This window comes from Myotis daubentonii, chromosome X (assembly GCF_963259705.1).
Source record: "Myotis daubentonii chromosome X, mMyoDau2.1, whole genome shotgun sequence".
NCBI classification, from domain to species: domain Eukaryota; kingdom Metazoa; phylum Chordata; class Mammalia; order Chiroptera; family Vespertilionidae; genus Myotis; species Myotis daubentonii.
In genome coordinates this window covers 65,210,470-65,228,250 of record NC_081861.1, presented here as the reverse complement: position 1 = coordinate 65,228,250, position 17,781 = coordinate 65,210,470, and the positions used below count along the sequence as shown (strand labels likewise).

General features: G+C 39.6%; 1 pseudogene; it reads right to left on the bottom strand.

Moving 5' to 3' along the window:
• LOC132223518 (nascent polypeptide-associated complex subunit alpha-like) overlaps window positions 1–9,763 on the bottom strand; it is a 96,990-nt pseudogene extending 87,227 nt beyond the window's left edge.
• Between the last annotated feature and the right edge of the window lie 8,018 nt (window positions 9,764–17,781).

The following is a 17,781-nucleotide window of genomic DNA, read 5'->3' as shown; positions in this document are numbered from 1 at the left end:
CCACCCCTACTTCCTGCTATCACTGGCCAGGGCGGCAAAGGCGCCTGATTCTCTGATCATGGGGCCGCCTTTGCCCTGCCCCCCAGCTCTTAGCTCCCCCCTGGGTTTCCAATCACTGTCAGTGGCAGGGGGCTTCTTCTTGCTTTCCCTTTCGCCTCCCTGCATTGTGCCTACATATGCAAATTAACCGCCATGTTGTTGGCAGTTAACTGCCAATCTTAGTTGGTAGTTAATTTGCATATAGCCCTGATTAGCCAATGAAAAGGGTAGCTCGTACGCCAATTACCATTTTTCTCTTTTATTAGTGTTGATTTTCCAGTCCCTTACATAAAATCACCAAGATATGTTTCTCTGTAATCCTTATTTTATGTATGTGAAAACTAATATTAGAAATTTGATATGTAGCTTATATAAACAATATCCTTCAAACCCCACAGGTAGGAAACACAAAGGGTCAATATATATATTTTAGGTACTGCTGTTGCTTTTTTGCTATCATGTTATTTCTCTTTCTGTCTCTCTCACTCATTAGGTGAAACAAAAACATATTGCAACAGCATGGATGGAGCTGGAGAGCATTATGCTAAGTGAAATAAGTCAGTCAGAGAAAGATAAATATGACATGCTCTCACTCATCTGTGGATTATAATGAACAACGTAAACCAATGAACAAAAACAGATGTAGAAACAGAGAAGCATCGATCAGATGCTCAAAACTTGGAGGGAAAGCAGTGGAGGGTGGGGGTAAGGGGGAAAGATCAACCAAAGGACTTGTATGCATACATGTAAGCATAAGTGATGGATGTCGACAACAGGGGGTGAGGGTGAGGGCAGGATTGGGGGGATGAGGGGACATTGAGGGGATAAAGACACATTTGTAATATCTTATTCAATAAAGGGGAAAAAATAAAGGCAGAAAAAAATCTACACTAATAAAAGAGAAATATCTAAATTGACCGTCACTTTGCAATGCTCACCGGCCAATCAGGAGTGAGTATGCAAATTAGCAGGACAAAGATTTCGGTGGCCACAGAGCCAACCAGAGCCGGCAGAAGGCTTGGGTTGCCCCCAGCGATAGAGGAAGCCAAGCTTCCCACTCGCCTTGGCTGGCCGCCAAAAGAGGGGCCTGTGGGCAGCGGACATGGAACAGGCCGGAGCGCATGGGAGGCTTGGGTTGCCAGGGCTAGCCGCCAATGAAGGGGCCTGCAATTGGCCCTCAGCCCTTCACCCAGGCTGGCCATGCCCCCATGGGGTGAGGGTCCCCTCTGGGGGTGTGTGGCCAGCCTGAAAACAGCCATCAGCCCCTTACGCAGGCTGGCCAAACCCCCATGGGGTGAGGGTACCTGCTGGGGGTCATGGCCAACCTTCAAACAGCCATCAGCTCCTCGCCCAGGCTGGCCAGGCACCCCAGCAGGGACCCCCACCCTACAGGGAGTATGGCTGGCCTGCAAACTGCCAAAGCCCCTTGCCCAGGCCAGCACTGTTCCCAGTAGGGACCTCCACCCCAATGGGGGTGTGGCCAGCCTGAAAACCACCACAGGTCCCTTTTCCAAACTGCTCCGCCCCACAAGGGAACCCCCGTCCTGATCCAGGACACCCTTTAGGAAAACCAGCCTGCCCCCACCCGTGCACCAGGCCTCTATCTATACTAATAAAAGGCTAATATGCTAGTCAAACTGGGATACCTTCCAGGAGACCTTCTGGATGTTCTTCTGGACAAAGCCATGGTGGCAGGGCCAAGGTAGAGGCGATTACGGGCTACGAAGTGATTGCAGTTGTGGGTTATCAGGCCAGTGGGGAAGGCCGTTGGGGGTGATTAGGCCAGCGGTGGGGGGCAGTTGGGAGTGAGCAGGCCAGCAGGGGGGGCCAGTTGGGGGTGAGCAGGCCATTGGGGGGGCAGTTGGGGGTGAGCAGACTGGCAGGCAGAGGGGTTAGGGGCAATGAGACAGGCAGGCAGGTGAGCGGTTAGGAGCCAGCAGTCCCGGATTGCAATAGGGATGTCCGACTGCTGGTTTACATCCGGTCTAAACAGGCAGTCGGACATCCCTGGAGGGGTCCCAGATTGGAGAGGGTGCAGGCCAGGCTGAGGGACACCCCCCCCCCCCGTGCCATGCATGAATTTCATGCACTAGGCCACTAGTGTTCCATAATATTTTTAATTTAAATTTTTTAATGTTTAAAGTATTACATATGTCTCCTTTTTCCCCCATAGAACTCTTCCCAACCACTCCCACCTTCAGCACATACCCTCACCCCCCTAGTGCCTGTGTACATTGGTTGTGCTCATATGCATGCATACAAGTCCTTGGGTTGATCTCTTACCCTTCCTCACTCCCACCCTCCCTGCCTTCCCTCTGAAGTTTGATGGTCTGTTCGATGCTTCTATGTCTCTGGGTCTATTTTTATTCATCAGTTTATGTTGTTCATTATATTCCACAAATGAGTGAGATCATGTGATAGTTATCTTTCTCCAACTGGCTTATTTCACTTAGCATAATGTTCTCCAGGCCCATCCATTTAAAAATATGAGCCTGACATTTTAAATATAAAATATGGGATTTAAAAAAGAGAATTAGACATAATATGATAATGCCAATGTTATGTGACATGAAAAGTCTGTTGTTTGCTTATTTGTTTTACCTCCTGAGCACAGCTGAATTCTTGAACCAACAATGATTTTTTTTAACTTACCTGCCTACTCCCTTCTTGCTCCCCAGATGCCTCAAAATGCTTCCAGTTTTGGCAAGTAGTACTATTAGTCTCTACTAGGAGACACCCAGTCTCCATAAACAACCATCAAAATAGAGAAATACCTCACCATGATATTCCATAAACATCTTATCTTTTTCTCCCTCATTTACACTCCTTCACCACTCATCATTTCCTATAAGAAATAAATTTTTACAAGAATTTTGATTAGAAGAACAAGGCAGTTTTCTAGAAAAGTGTTCTTTTCTATTATAAGAAAATAGCATGGAAGCTTATTGTTCTACTATCTTCAGAATCTTACACTTCCATTTCTAATGATTTACTCGTAAGTTATTGGAGCAGTAGTTTTCAAAATTGAGTGCACATTAAAAACACATTTGGAATCAATTTCAAAATCAATTGTCTGTACCCTACACTCAAGACACTGATTTAATAGCATTGGGCTCAGGCTCAGGAATCTGTATTTCTTTGTTGTTTCTGTTTTTAATTTTTTTCAATTACAGTTGACATTCAATATTATATTAATTTTAGGTGTATAGCATAGTGCTTAGACATTGATATAACTTATGAACTGTTCCTCTTGATATTTCCAGTACCCACTTGACACTATACATGATTATTACAATATTATTAACTGTATTCCCTATGCTGTACTTTATATCCTCATAACTATTTTGTACCTGCCAATTTGTACTTCTTAATCCCTTCACCTTTTTCACCCCCTTCCATCTGGCAACCATAAGTTTGAAATTTTAGCAAGTATCTCAAGTGATCCTGATGCTGATGAACCATAACCCACGATTTAGGAAACACTGACTTTGAAAATTATAAAAAGGGAAAATATGTTCAGGCAATAAAATTGGCAGATTTGTCATGGCTTTGAGGGTTGTAACTAAATAACAAAAGTAAGCCAGCCATAGCAAATGATTTTAAAATTGATAAGCTAGCAATGGTGATTTCATGTAGAAAATAGAATAATGACAATGCCATTAACTAGCATTGATTAAGTACTTGCTATGTGTGAGGCGATATTCTAAGACTTACATGTATTAACTAATTTAATTTCCACAATATCTCTTCGAGTTAGTTTTATTAGCATTTTTATTTTACAAATGAAGAAACTGAATGATAGAGAATTTTAATAAATTTGCCAGAGTTCATACTGCAAATAAGAGATGGAGTAGGACAATCTGAAAAAAACCTAATAATTTCTATACTATTTGATGCCCATATTTTCCTTTTGTGTGAGCTACATTTCTTCCCCTTTGAAAGTTAAATTAAAAAGATTAAATTTGTAGGGATGAAATAGAAAAGGACTTACTACTAATTATTGTAAATATGCAATGATGCATATGAAATTGTTAGTTACATTTTTTCTTCAAAATATTTAGAAAAGAGATTATTTGTTGAATGATCATAAATATTATACTGGGAATATATTAGCTTCTAAAACAAGGCAATGATAAAAGTTATGTTCCCCATTATTTCCCATCATATCACTTGCCAAATCTGTACATATTTTATTCGATATCTGTATTCTACCCATATTTCCTATTCATATGCCATTCTTTTTTCTCCTCTGTGCCTTTGAACATTCTGTTCCATACACCTGAAATGCCCTTGTCCCTCATTTTCACATATGCCAGCCCAAAAGATTTAGTTAAAAATGCATGTTTTTATTTCAAATTTTTTGAAATATGTCTTAATTGACTTTTAGAGAGCGAGGAATGGAGAAGCATATAGATAGAGAGAGAAACATCAATGAGAGAGAAACAGCAATTGGCTGCCTCCTCCATACACCCCAACCGGGGATCAAGCCTGCAACCCAAGCATGTGCCCTGACTAGGAATTGAACCTGGGACTTCTCAGTGCTTGGGACGATGCTCAATGAACTGAACCACACCAGCCAAGGCAAATGTATGTTTTTAATTAAATAAAATGTGTGAATGCAAAGGAAGAGCAGCTATTTCTTATACTCACTCATATATAACTAGAGGCCCGGTGCACAAATTCGTGCACCAGTGGGGTCCCTCGGCCTTGCCTACGGGACCAAGCTGAAATCAGCTCTTTGACATCCCCCAAGGGGCCCCGGATTGTGAGAGGGTGCAGGCCAGGGTGAGGGACCCCACTGGTGCATGATCAGGGCCAGGGATGGATGCGGGAGGTTGGCCAGCCGAGGAGGGACTGCGGGAGGACTCCAGGGCATGTCTGGTCCATCTTGCTCAGTCCCAATCAGCAAGACCCCAGCAGCAAGCTAACCTACTGGTCAGAGCATCTGCCCCCTGGTGGTCAGTGCACATCATAGCGAGCAGTTGAGAGGCCTTAGCACATCATTAGCATATTATGCTTTGATTGGTTGAACAGATGACTGGACACTTAGTATATTAGGCTTTTATTATATAGAACTAGAGGCCCAGGGCACAAAAATTTGTGCAATTGGGGGTGTCCCTCAGCCCAGCCTGTGCCCTCTTGCAGTCTGGGGCCCCTCGAGGGATGACCACCTGCTGGCTTAGGCCCACTCCCTGGGGGATTGGGCCTAAGCTGGCAGTCAGACATCCCTCTAGCAGCCCGGGAACCCTCAGGGGATGTCCACTTGCCAGCGGGGAGCAGGCCTAAGCTGCAGTCAGACATCCTAAGTGCTGCTGAGGATGCAGGAGAGGCTCCCACCACCACCGCTGTACTGGCAGCCATCAGCCTGGCTTGTGGCTGAGCAGAGCTCCCCCTGCAAGAGCGCAATGACCACCAGGGGGCAGCTCCTGCACTGAGCATCTGCTCCCTGGTGGTCAGTGTGTGTCATAGTGACCAGTCATTCCCAGTCGTTCTGCTGTTAGGGTCAATTTGCATATTACCCTTTTATTATATAGAAGTGCCTGGCCAGCCTGGGTGAGGGGCTGATGGCTGTTTGCAGGCTGGCCACAGCCCCTTCAGTGTGGGGGTCCCCACTGGGGTGCCTGAACATCCTGGGTGAGGGGATGAGGGCCATTTTCAGGCTGGCCATACCCCCTTCAGGGTGGGGGTGCCCCCTGTGGTGCCTGGCCAGCCTGGGTGAGTGGCTGATGGCAGTTTTCAGGCTGGCCAAGCCCCCAAGCGGGGACCCTCACCCCATGAGGGTGTGGCCAGCCTGGGTGATTGGCTGATGGCTGTTTGCAGGCTGGCCACAACCCCCAGCCACCCAAGCTCCCAATGGAGGCTGGCTGGAAGCAGGTATCTGGGATTTATTTGTCTTCTATAATTGAAACTTTGTTGCCATTAGTGGAGGCCACAGCCAGCTTAGAGCTGGTGGCAAGCTTGGCTTCCTCCATTGCCCAGGCAACCAAGCCTCCTGTTTGCTCCAGCTCCGTGGCTGCCAGCTGCCATCTTGGTTGGGTTAATTTGCATATAGTCGCTCTGATTGGCTGGTGGGCATGGCTTAGGGCAGTGATGGCGAACCTTTTGAGCTCAGCGTGTCAGCATTTTGAAAAACCCTAACTTAACTCTGGTGCCATGTCACATATAGAAATTTTTTGATATTTGCAACTATAGTAAAACAAAGATGTATATTTTTGATATTTATTTTATATATTTAAATGCCATTTATCAAAGAAAAATCAACCAAAAAAATGAGTTCGCATGTCACCTCTGACATGCATGTCATAGGTTCACCATCACTGGCTTAGGGTATAGCAAAGGTACAGTCAATTAGCATCTTTGTCTTTTATTAGTTTAGATTGTCTTCTTATTTTAGTGGATGGGAGAATAACATTTCTATTCTCCCTTGCAATTAGGCAGGGTCATGAGTCTAGCTCTGCCTTAAGCTTTCAGGTAGTAACTAATTGCTACTTCTAGTGTTTCATCAAAGCATTCATGTTGAGGCGGTGAGACCACAAGATCAAAACAGTCTAAATTATTAAAATTCCCTGAGAAGTTACTCAACCTCACAGAACACTGCATGAATGTGTGTTAAGCTGCTGAGAATTTGGAGTTGTTGCTTATTACGGTATAGCCTATCCTATCCTAACTAATATGCAGACCTTTCTCAGTATGGTTTTTAGATGTGATTAGTGACTAAGAAAAAAAAAGTTGGACCTTAAACGTAGTGTAGAGGAAGAAATGTTATGAGTTGCTAAATAATAGGGTATAGTTGGATGAAGGGGAGTGAATAAACTAACTAAATTCAGTATTACAATATACTGTATATTGGATGATGGCAACATTAATATTATAAAAGTAGGGAAGTAACCTACCAAATATGTAACAGGCATTTTAAGAAGTAAAGTAGAATGTAAAAACTAGATTATATTTACAGCCAAAAATATGCCTTTCTACTTTATTTCAACTTAGCTAGACATGAATAGTCATGTTTAGTATTGGGAGATAAATTAAACTGTTTATATAATGTCAAAAGTTAAATCTAGAATATTATATTAGAAAGGGGCGGGGATTGACATGGAACGAGAGAATAAAACAACTAAAAGACCAAATAGTTGATGGAATTTTCAGTCTTTTCAGTTCTATTTGAATGGTGAAGTACTAAACTTCTTGCGAATTATATATACTACAGACTCAATAAATATCAGTTAAATTGAATTAATTGCATGTAGATCCCAAATATAATAATTCATGTTTGCTGACAAGAGAATATTGTAGGCATCAAAATGACAGCACATTTCTCCCTGGATTTCTTAGACTTTATCTTTAACTAAATATGAAAAATTCCTGCCTATATGTCAGACAACAATAAATGTTATTTGTTACCACTGATAAAAATGTAATTAAAAAATAAGTACAATGTGTTCAATTTTATTTCTTTAGAATATGTATTGACTACATTTCTAAAAGGAGCATGAATTCAATGCAATGATATGCAAAGTTATTTAAATGGGAAAAATAGTAATTTTTTAAATTTTTTGAGTCATATGGTCTCTGTTACAACTATTCACCCCTGCCATTGCAGTATGAAAGAAGGCATATATAATATGTAAATTAATCAGCATGGTGGTATTGTAATAAAATTTTATTTACAAAAAAAGAAAAGAGTCAAGGTAGATTTGATATACAAGTGGTAGATTTCTGAGCCTGTTCTATTATTCTTTATTGAAGCATAGTGTCTCTGTTATGTACTGAAATACTGCAGAAATGTTATATTCTGTAGTAGTTGAAAAGGGCAAACATGGAAAGGACTCACTCCACTTGGAACTAGACTGGACAACTGAGTTACCTCAAACTCAGAAAGAATCATAGAACTAGAATTAGACTGAGCCATTAAGGAAGAGGGATAAATGACCCCAGGGACGTTAAAAGGAAAGGCAGTTTATTATGTAGATTAGGAGCATAGGTTTGGAGGCAGAAAGACCTAAGTTCTAGTTGATGCTCTGATGCAAGTTTTGTTCCAATGCCTCATTTTCTTTGCTTCAGTTTTCTCAACTGCAAAATGAGTTAAAAACAGCACCCACCTCATGTTTTAATGTTGATTAAATGAGATAACACATGGTGAGACGATAGCCCAGTGCCTGACATATAATTTCTTAATAATTGTATCTGTTAGCTACTATTAAGGGTAAGATTCAGTCAGAACTTGAGACTCATAAGTTATACACACAATATTTATTCATTATTCCTAATATTTCTTTATTCTTTTTGATGGTGAGGCATTTAACATGAAATAAAATTTAAACACACTCAATGAAACAATAAAAATACCAGATAACAATGTAGAATTCCTATGTTTGGTTAGTTTATCCATCCACTGAATAGGCACATGTTTAGTTTTTGAATCAGAGGCTTAGTTAATAATGTTAGCTGCTACTTTCAAGAGGGTGGAGTATGAAGTTCTTCTGTATATATCTCTCCAGGGATAATAATTTCTAGGGATAACCTGATATTTAATATTTAAAAAAATAATTTTGTTCTCAGATATGGATAACCTTAAATATTCTTAAAAAATTAATGATGAGAACATGGACTTTTTAAATTGTTACTGTAGCTTATCAGAATATGGGAAGGCTATAGGTCAGTGGTTCTCAACCTTCCTAATGCCACGACCATTTAATACAGTTCCTCAGGTTGTGGTGACCCCCAACCATAAAATTATTTTTGTTGCTACTTCATAACTGTAATTTTGCTACTGTTATGAATCATAATGTAAATATCTGATATGCAGGATGTATTTTCATTGTTACAAATTGAACATAATTAAAGCATAGTGATTAATCACAAAAGCAATATGTAATTATATATGTGTTTTCCAATGGTCTTAGGAGACCCCTGTGAAAGGGTCATTCGACCCCCAAAGGGGTCGTGACCCACAGGTTAGAACTACTGATATAGGTTCTTGAGTGTGGAGAAACTACATAACAAGAAAGAAATTGTCTGAGAAATGAATTGCAGACAGGTTTTTAAATAAAATCTTAAAGTTGGATTTTGGACCTCCCAACAATATCTGAGCTTAGAAGTTTGAAGTTAGTTATGGGGTGGTAATAAGGGTAATTTATTTATAACAATTCAAAGAAGAGGAAAAAAATTATCTGTTGATAGATTTTCTGTTATGGAGGCAAAATAAATTGATAAGGTAATTTTTATTGTTGAAGAACTCTCGGGACATGCTGACTATTGACCAAAATGGCCAAAAGAAAATCCAAATTACTCTGTATAGTAAAAAGGAAGAAATTTTGATATTTGAGTAGGTCTGGAGGTGAGAGAATAAAAGGAGAGCAAGGTAGTCACATGGCAAGAAGCTATGGGGCTGGAAGTATAAAATTTACTATTGAAATATTCTTTGAGACAGAAATGTTAGAAACAAAAATCCATGATACTATACTACTTTCTTTGATATTTGAAGGAAATCAAGGAACTGAGATTCTTGGTTGATTTATTCCCCCAGCCCTTTCAGTATGCCATCCCATGTTTTCTAGTCTCTATTGTTTCTTAAGAGAAGTCAGCTGTTAATCTTAATGGGTTTCCTTTGAACTTGAGCTTTTTTTTCTCTTGCAGCTTACCTGATTTTCTCCTTTTCTTTGGCAAAGAGGTCAACAATAGTATACACAATCTTCTCAAATACACATGGAACATTCTCCATGATAAGCCATAAGCTGAACCATAAAATAAGCCTCAATAAATTTAAAATGACTGAGGAGGGAGAAGATGGTGGTCAAGTTGACAGACCTTTCTTACACCTCCCCCCAGAGCCAGACTGGAAATACAACTAAATTGGGGAACATTCACCCAGAATTACCAACTGAGGTCCAGTCGAGGAGGAGATTTATATCAACAAAGGACAGAAAGCCCGTGGAGACTGGTAGGAAGGGGCAGGTCACGAGAGGGGCTGACACAGCTTTCACAAGCAGCAGGCTGAAAGTGAAGAGGGATCTCTCAGCTACAAGGGGGTTGTTTCCCTGAGAAGACTGAGGCCTGGATCCATAGCCCAGAGCAGAAGAGCTGAAACCAGCAGTGCATATAACATCCAGCCATAAAAGGTAGCAGGGCTTCTGACCATTGGGGAGTCTGGAGCTGGTCAGAGTTAAAGCTGCAGTTTTGTTTTGTTTTGTTTTGTTTTGTTTTGTTTTGTTAAATACACACACACACACACACACACACACACACACACACACACACAACAGAGCACAGGGTTTTTGTTTGCAGCTACTCACCTGAGGCTTCAGGGGAGGAAGGGTGGTGCAAACTGAAAGTGTTTGAGGTGAGGCTGAGGTAGAGACATTGGGGGGAGGCATGGAAAAGTCAGCCAGGAGACCTGCATTTGGTTGCACCCCCCCCCAAGCAAAACAGCCATTTTACCTGAGAAGTGCTGGGCAATTCCAGAAGCCACAGCTCAGGAAAGGGAAAAACCCTGCCCTAGATGGTACAGCCCTCCACACTCTGCAGAGCCCTGCCTGCCACACCCTGCCTCTTGACCTTTGCAGAGGAAACAGCTGGAGAGGCCAAGACTAGGGGTTTGAACAGTCTCAGGAAGCATCAGTCTCTGATGTGGGGGTGAAGCTGACTGCTCCACTAATTCATGAACCTGACTGGTGCTTTCCCCTCACTGGAGAACTGATAGAAATTCCAGGTTTACAGCTGATCCCACTGGACTGCATACAAAGATCTCCGCCTAACCAAGGACAGGGAAATGTTCTGGGTGACTCTCAGAGGAGTAGCTCTGGGACATAGAAACACACCCATCACTTTACCTGAAATCTGAAAATCTGAATGGCATTTCCCCCTTACGGGAGACCCAGAGGTTTAGACTCCCAACTTGCCTAAAGCCCTTTCAGAAACAGACTTTTTAAAAAATATGTTTTTTATTTCAGAGAGGAAGAGAGAGATAGAAACATCAATGATGAGAGGAAATCATTGATTGGCTGCCTCCTGCACATTGGACAGAGCCTGCAACCCAGGCATGTGCCCTTGAATGGAATCAAACCTGGAACCCTTTGGTCTGCAGTCTGATGCTCTATCCACTGAGCCAAACCAGCTAAGGCAGAAACAGACTTTTGAGAGATTAAGATTGACAGCTGGCTGGCAGGTGAAGGTAGGCACAGACTGAACCCAGGGAACACAGGGAAGTTTGCTGACCCATCACTGGGCCCCATGCTGCTAACAAATTGGCATTAGAGTGCACCTTGGCCCCTCCTGCATGCAGCCAAGTCCTGTGGAGAAACACACAGACTGTGAATTGCTTGGATCTTTAAACAGGTTTCTGAGAGCCAAAGGAGGAAGTTTCTGACCATGGTTAGCACCTAAATACCTCCCGAGAGGTCTAGAAGTGGCAAAACAGTCAACTTCAGTCATCAGAAGAGCAAAATCGAAAGGGAGCTCCCAAGATGCACTAAACTCTGCTGTGATGAACACCACTTTATTTTTTTCTTTATCTTCCTTATCTTCTTTACTGATATGTTGTTATTTCTGTGTCTCTTTTTTCTTTCCTAGATCTAAATTTTCCCTTTCCATTTCTGATTCTATTTTTTCTTTTATCTTTCTGATGCTTTCTCCTCTACTTTCCTTTTCATACTTATTTTCTTCCTCTTTTCTTTTATACCATTTTTCTTCCCTATTCTTTATTCTTATTTCCTTTCTTTCATCTCTGCCCTTTCATATTCCCCTTCCTTCTCTTTTTTTCTCCTTGTAGTTTCTTTTTTTTTTCTTCTATTATTGTTCTCTTTTCTCCTTCATAATTCTCTCTTCTTTTGTGGTTGCTTTTGTTGTTATTGTAGGGGTCTTATGTATGTTTTTGTTTTGTTCTGCTAGCACATGCACAACAGCTTGCGCAATATGGTCAGGGGTGATCCTCAATGGGACAACATTCAAGACCCAATTACAACAGGAGTGTCCAAATAACTCATACAAAGGTCATTCCTAGATTACCCAGCTCAGGATATCTAAGAGATTGCACCACTGGGTCTCACAAAACACAACATAAGGCCAACCCTCAAAGATTGGGAGGCATAGCAGGATTGCTCTAATATATTAGAAACAAATACAAAGAGACAGCAAAACTGGGGAGACAAGAAACAACCTCCAAATGAAAGAAAAGGACAAAACTCCAGAAAAAGAGTTAAATGAAATAAAGGCAAGCAAATGATCAGATATAGAGTTTAAAGTAATGGTTATAAAGATGCTCAAGGAACTTAGAATTTCAAAGAAATATAATAATATCCTCATCATAGGCTAACCAGAAGGAGAAGAAAGTGAGCAAGGAATAGAGAACCTGTTTGAAGAAATCATGACAGAAAACTTCCCTAAACTGGTACAGAAAAAATCACACAAGTTCAGGAAGCAGAGAGAGTTCCAATGAAGATGAACCCAAAGAGGCCCATACCAAGACACATCATAATCAAAATGACAAACGTTAAAGACAAAGAAAAAATCTTAAAAGATGCATAAGAGAGACAGAAAGTTACCTACAAGGGACTGCCCATTAGAATGTCACACGATTTCTCAAGAGAAACACTGTTGGCCGGATGGGATTATCATGAAGTATTCAAAGTAATGCAAAACAAGGACCTGAGACCTAGCTGGTTTAGCCCAGTGGATAGAGTATTGGCCTGTGGACTGAAGGGTCCCAGGTTCGATTGCAGTCAAGGGCACATGCCTGAGTTGCAGGCTCGATCCCCAATGGGGGGTGTAGGAGGCAGCTAATAAATGATTTTCTCTCATCATTGATGTTTCTGTCTCTCTCTCTTCCTCTCTGAAATCAATAAAAATATATTAAAACAAAACAAAAAAAATATCTGAACCCAAGACCACTCTATCCAGGAAGGCTATCATTTAAAACTAAAAGGGAAGAAAAAGGGATCCCCACAAAAACAAAACAAAACAAAACAAACAAAACAACAACAACAAAAGGCTACATGAGTACAATACCACCAAACCAGCATATCTCCAAAATCCTAAAGTCCTGCTATGATCCACCTATAGGGGCCTATCAAAGACAAAAAACAGCATTCCTCTCTGCCACTAACCCTACAAGCACTAATGGATTTGCTGGGTCATATGGTCTCAGTGGCCGAGCAGCTTACTCAGCAGCCTGAGAACCAAGGGAGCTGCTGAGTTAAATTCCTGTCTGAGGGCCAGAGATGAGATGAGATATCCCAACTCAAGCAAGCAGGCAGGAAGCAAAAAGCAGCCATTTCTTCCTTCCCCCACCTTTTGTTCTCTCCAATCTCAACAGATTGGATAATGCCTACCTACATTGTGGAGGGAAATTTACTTGACTAAATCCACCAATTTAAATGGTAATCTCATGCAGCCAACACAAACACAATCAGAAATAATGATTTATCTAGGCACCCTTGACAAAATGAACCATCACCGATATTATGCTCTTTATCTGGGCCCTTGCATTTTTTTCAATGATGTCATTGTGCAGGTCTTATACTTTTTATGTTAAATTTCTTCCTGAGTATTTTATTATCTTGGATGCTATTGTAAATTGTTTTAATAATTTAATATTCTGATTGTTCAATGCTAGAGTATAGAAATATAATTCATTTTTTTTATAAATATATTTTATTGATTTTTTACAGAGAGGAAGGGAGAGAGATAGAGAGTTAGAAACGTCGATGAGAGAGAAACATCGATCAGCTGCCTCCTGCACATCTCCTACTGGGGATATGCCCGCAACTCAGGTACATGCCCTTGACCGGAATCGAACCTGGGACCTTTCAGTCCGCAGGCCGACGCTCTATCCACTGAGCCAAACCGTTTTCGGCTATAATTCATTTTTATATATTGATCTTTTATCCTGAAACCTTGCTGAATGTTTTTTTAATAATTTATTTTTAGCAGAAGACAGAATTTTGTATGCACAAGATTATATCATCTGCAAATAGAGATAGACTAATTTCTTCCTAATTTCTTCCTTTCTATTGCTGATACCTTTAAGTTTTTCCCCTAATGTTCTAGCTAGAAAATCTACTATAATGTTACAATGTTGAATAGAAGTAGTAAGGGTAGAGTTTAGGGGACAAGGATCCAGTTTTTCAGGATCAACTGTAGGTTTTTCCAGGATGCCTTTTACCAAGCTAAGGAAGGTCCTTTAAAATCCTAAATTATTGAGTGTTTTTACCATGAAAGAGTGTTGGATTTTGTCAGATGCTTTATTTGCAGCTATTGAGATAATTATGGAGCTTTGATTATTTAATCTACTTATATTATATTGTGACTGATTTTTGTATGTTAAATCATCCTAATATTTCTGAGATAAATCCTATTTTGTCTTGGTGTATAATCCTTTGTATATATTGCTGAGTTATGGTTGATAATATTTGATAGAGATTTTTGTGTCTATATTTAAAAGGGGTTTTTGTCTGTATTTTTCATTTTTTGGTAATATCTTTGTATAAAATTTGGTTTTAGGGTAATAGTGGCCTCATAACACGAGTTGCAAAAGTTTTACCTTCCCATCTATTTTTGGAAGATTTTGTGAAAGATTACAGTTAACTCTTCTTTAAATATTTGGTACACTTTACCAGTAAAGCCATCTAGGCTTAGGTTTTCTTAGTGGGAAGTTTTCATTTTTATTTCAAATTCAAGCCATTTGTTTCTTCATTTCTTCTAGAATACTAATTTGTTAGCAAAGTTGTTCATAGTATTTTTCTCTTTTACTTATAACTTCAGTAATGTCAGTCTTCTGACTTTTTTTTAGCTATCTAAGGACCAGTTTTTGGTTTCACTTATTTTGTCCATTGTATTTTTCCCTTGTTTTCCTTTACTTCCTCATTAAGTTTTATTATTTCCTTCCTTCTGCTTTCTTTATGTTTAGTTTACTCTTGTTTTTTAGTGTCTTAACCAGCATGTTTAGGTTATTAATTTGTGGTATTTTTTTCTTTATCTATGTAAGCATTTAAGTATCCTACAAAACTCTGCTTTAGGTGATTCTATATGTGTTCTTTGTGTTGTCATTTATCTCAAAGAATATTTTAATTTTCCCTATGATTTTTTTCACCTGTTGGTTATTTAAGAAAGTGTGGTTTAATTTGTAAATATTTTTTAATTCCCAATTTTCCTTTTGTTATTCATATCTAATTTTATTTCATGATTATCAGAGAACATATTTTGCATAATTTCAGTTGAAAATATTACATATGCCCCCTTTTTACCTCATGGATCCCCTCTACGCTGCTCCTGACCCCTCCCCAGTCCTTCACCACACTATAGTCTGTGACCATGGATTATGCATATATGCATATATGTTCTTTGTTTAATCTCTTCCCGCTCCCCCCCACTTTCCTCTGAAATATGTCAATCTGTTACAAGCTTCAATGTCTCTGGGTCTATTTTGTTTGTCACTATATTTTGGTCATTATATTCCACATATAAGTGACATCATGTGATACTTGTCTTTCTTTGACTGGTTTATTTTACTTAGCATAATACTCTCCTGATCCTTCATGCTGTCTCAAAGGGTAAGATATCTTTCTTTTTCACAGATGCATAGTATTCCATGGTGTAAATGTACCACAGTTGTTGTTTTTTTTAATCCTCTCATCTACTGATGGGCACTTGGCTTGTTTCTGAAACTTAGCTATTGTAAATAATGATGCTATGAACATAGGGGTCTATGAACATAGTGGCAGGAATAGAGGTTACACGTGGGATTATCAATATTGACTTTCATTCACAAAGGCCAATCTGACGACAGCCACCACTGAGTGCCCAATCTGCCAAGAGCAGAGACCAACACTGAATTCCTGATACGGTGGCAAGTCAATTGCAATGGACTGCTTCCATTGTGAAGGAGTAGCATTCCGTATTAACTAGAGTAAACATTCTGGATATGCTTTCACCTTCTCTGGACACAATGCTTCACCCAGATTGCCTTATTCACCATCACAGTATTCCACACATTATTATTTCTGATGAAAGAATTTTTTTTTTCCACAGCAAAAGAAGTGCAGCAACAGGTCCATGTTCATGGAATTCACTCACAATTTTCCCCATAATCCTGAAGCAGTTGACTTGATGGAAAAGTGGAATGGCCTTTGAAGACTCAGTTATAATTATGTTTGATGGCAATACCTCACAGGACTGGGACAAAGTTCTCCAGAAGGATATATGTGATCTAAGTCAACATCCTGTATATGACACTATTTTGCCAATAGCCAAGATTCACAGGATCAGGAACCACTCACTGTTACCCCTAATGATGCACTAGCAAAATTTTTGCTTTGTATTTCCTTGATCACATACTAGTACTCTCATGACCTAGAAACCAAAAGGAGAAATGTTTCTACCAGGAGACAAAACAATGATTCCAATAAATGGGAAGTTCAGTCTGACATATAAAGGAGCTTCTTTATGCCTTTGAATCAAGAGGCAAAGAATGGCATTACTGTGCTGGTTTGGTAATTGAACATGACTATCAAGGGTAAAATATACCACTACTCCACATTGGAAGTAAGCAAGAGAAAGTCTGAAATACAGAACATACTTTAGAGCAGTGGTTCTCAACCTTCTGGCCCTTTAAATACAGTTCCTCATGTTGTAACCCAACCATAAAATTATTTTCATTGCTACTTCATAATTGTAATGTTGTTACTGTTATGAATCGTAATGTAAATATCTGATATGCAGGATGGTCTTAAGCGACCCCCATGAAAGGGTCGTTCGACCGCCAAAGGGGTCGTGACCCACAGGTTGAGAACCGCTGCTTTAGGGTGTCTCTTAGAATTTTGAGTCCCAGTGATTAAGGTCAATGGAAAACTACAACAACCCAATAAACCAGGACTAGTAATTTCCCAGACCCTTCAGGAATAAAGTTTGGGGCACTTTATTAGGTAAAAAGACTGAGATGCTTGCTGAAGGAAAAAGAAATAATACATAATGGGTAGTAGAAGGTAGTTACAAACACCAGCTAGGACCATATAACCAGTTACAGAAATGAGGACTATGATTGCCATATTTTGCTCTGAATATATGTGAATGTGTGTGTATATATAATATACAATGTCTTCATTCTCCTTCATCTTAATTCTCTTGTTATATAACAGTAGGACATGTTGATTCTATATCTTAGTATTTAAGTATTGTTTATTTTACATCACAGTATTTAAGGTATTTCATATCAAAGAAAAGAGTAATATTAGTAAAGAACTTTCCTTCTTCTTCTCAGGAAGGATTTAGAACATTTTTGGTTGCATGTACTATAATTGTATCATGTAAGATGTAATTATAAACAAGTTATTGTCTTTTTTGGAGATTAACTGTTGTTAAAGAGATGTATATGTGTTTAAAGTTGACAAAGGATGAACTTGTGATGGTTAATTTATGTGTCAAGTGAATGGACTATATATATATTAGACAGATTATATAGATGTATAGATATATAGATGTATACATATAGATGTATAGATATATAGATATATGTAGACTTATATAGATATATAGCCATATAGACATCTGGATATAGAATTGGGATTTCAAATATAAAGCCTTGCATTTATAGTCAACTGGTCATCAACAAAGATGTCAAGAATATTCAATGTGGGAAAGAACAGTGCTTGGAACTCATAAAATAATAAAGTATTTCAAAATAATGAAATTGGACCCTTTCTTCACACAAGAAAAAAAAAACCCTCAAAATGGATAAAAGGCTTAAAT